The sequence below is a fragment of the Dipteris shenzhenensis genome, chromosome 13 (genome assembly GCF_047967505.1).
Source record: "Dipteris shenzhenensis isolate YYH24624 ecotype China chromosome 13, Dip_SZ_1.0, whole genome shotgun sequence".
NCBI classification, from domain to species: domain Eukaryota; kingdom Viridiplantae; phylum Streptophyta; class Polypodiopsida; order Gleicheniales; family Dipteridaceae; genus Dipteris; species Dipteris shenzhenensis.
Genome location: NC_141608.1, coordinates 20,705,239 through 20,707,600, shown reverse-complemented (window position 1 = coordinate 20,707,600; position 2,362 = coordinate 20,705,239). Strand labels below are relative to the sequence as shown.

The window sequence follows — 2,362 nt, the reverse complement described above, 5'->3', positions numbered from 1 at the left end:
TTCTTAGTGCTACTTGATGTTTCTTCTTAGTGTTAGTGCTTCTTAGTGCCACTTGATATTGCTTGTTAGTGCTTCTTAGTACTATTTGGCATTGCTTGTTAGTGCTTGTCAGTGATTGTTAGTGGTAGTTAGTGGTAGTTATTACTACTTGATAATGCTTGATAGTGCTTGTTATTGCTTCTTAGTGCCTCTTAGTACTACTTGACATTGCGATATTACTTGTTAGTGCCACATTGCTTGTTAGTGTTTTCTAATGCTTGATCATAATCTGACCACATTTATAGTTAAACTTTCTGATGACATTTGATGGTGTAATGTGCAGGTTGAGTTATTTCTTGATTTCAAGAAAAATTATCCAGACATCGTAATCCAACAGTGCTCATTTGAGCATTTAAAACCTTTTTTTGTTCATAAATTAAAGGAAGGATATACATGTTGCTGCATTCAACATGTCCAAATGTCCTTCCTTAAAGAGTCAATCAATTACACGTGGCATCCTACCAATAGTTTGCATGGAGTAGATTGTAAATGCAGATGTAAACTATGTGCAAGTGACAATAATGGATTTGTTTACAATGCTTCTAACCATACATATAGGTTTGTTATATTGTGGTGGGAAAGTGTGTTGTGTTGCATGCCTTCAAGAAGCATGTTCCATCAATTTGAATCCCTCATGGGGAATTGTGCTAGTTGTGGACCACAAAAAATGAAAGCTTGTCCACAAGAGATTGTTGATTCTAAAGGTTTTTGAGGATGCGTCTGTAAATGTTGGTAAGATGGGGAAGACAAAGAGAAGAAAAGTACTTACAATCAAGAAAATGAGTTGCATTGTTTTGTTACAGATGTCTAAGAATCACCTGAAGAAGTTCATCAAGCACAACTTCATATACAAGTGGCAAAGTGATCAATTTAAAGAGTATGTGCAAAGGTTTCCTCAAGATGTAGTTGTGTCTGTGGTGGATTTTGCTGAAAACTACTCATTCAAGGAACAAAATGAGATACAATCCATGCACTGGCATTCAAACCAAGTTAATATACTTGTTCAAATAACATATGCTTGGACAAGAGGTGAGATTCAAAAAGGTATCCATTTCTACATATTTGATGATAAGGTGCATGACACTCTATTTGTTCATCATTGTTTTAATCTACATCATAGTTGGTTGGTGAGACGTGGTTTATCACTAAAAGAGCATTGAGTTTGGTTAGACGGTGCAGCTTCTCAATTTAAAGCGAAGAGGCCTTTTTTCTTTGTCGCAAGGTATCCTTCCATGACTAGCTTGAAGATGACATGTAATAATTTTGGTTCTGGGCATGGAAAGGGTGAGCATCATGGGGTAGGGGCTATTGTGAAGAGATTTGATGCATGAGCAATTGAAGGTAAATTCAGAGAAGCTAACTTGTGTTGTTGATTTAGTGACTTTTCTTCGGGAAAAACTCTTAAATGGAGCTCAAGCCTCCTACCCATCAAAAGAAAGGAATGTAAACAGAGTGTTCTGGCAAGTGAAAGTAGGAGAAGTTAACAGATCTAAAACATGGGATTGTGCTCTTGTTCCAATGGCACGATCGCTACACTCTATCTTTGGATTCTTTGAGCCTAAACCAACATAGCTTAGAACACAAAAGTTGTCATGCTACTGCACTGCTTGCATGCATGATTCCCGGAAAAGATGTTGCAACAAAGCATATGTGACATGTTGGAACTATGAAATTATTATTCCTGGAGAAGACATGGGGGTTGAAGAATACATTTGTGATGATCCTACATAATATGAAGTACATCATGATACACTTTCTGATGCTCTCTATATTGGGAAAATTTTTTATTCTAAATTTTAAAATTTAGATATAGTTCTGATTTTCTGATTTTAGATACTAATAGTGCTAGTATGTGTTAGAGTACTACTACTTGTTAGTGCTCTAATAGTGCTATTGATTGTTACTAGTGCTAGTAGTAAAGCTAGTGCATTTTAGTGCTAGTGCTAGGTAGTGTGTACTAATGCAAGGTAGTGCTATTTAGTGATGTACTTATGCTTGTTATTGTAACACTAATAGAGCTAGAGTTGTGCTAGTACTTGTTAGAATGCTACTGCTTGTTAGTGCTCTACTAGTGCAATTGCTTATTAGTGCTAGTAGTAAAGCTACTGTACGTTAGTGCTAGTGCTAGGCACTGTGTGCTAGTGCAAGGTAGTACTACTTAGAGCTACACTTATGATTGTTAGTGTAGGTCTGATAGTGCTGGTCAGAGCTATGCTAGTACTTGTTAGAGTACTACTACTTGTTAGTGCTCTAATAATGCTACTTCTTTATAGCTACCCTTGCCATGTCATCATTGGTGCTAGCATGGATGGCCTCTACTCTA

The 2,362-nt window shown here is 36.7% G+C and overlaps 1 pseudogene; it reads left to right on the top strand.

The window, feature by feature from the left end:
- Positions 1–776: 776 nt before the first annotated feature.
- Positions 777–1,370, top strand: LOC147895149 (uncharacterized; annotated as a pseudogene).
- Positions 1,371–2,362: the final 992 nt, after the last annotated feature.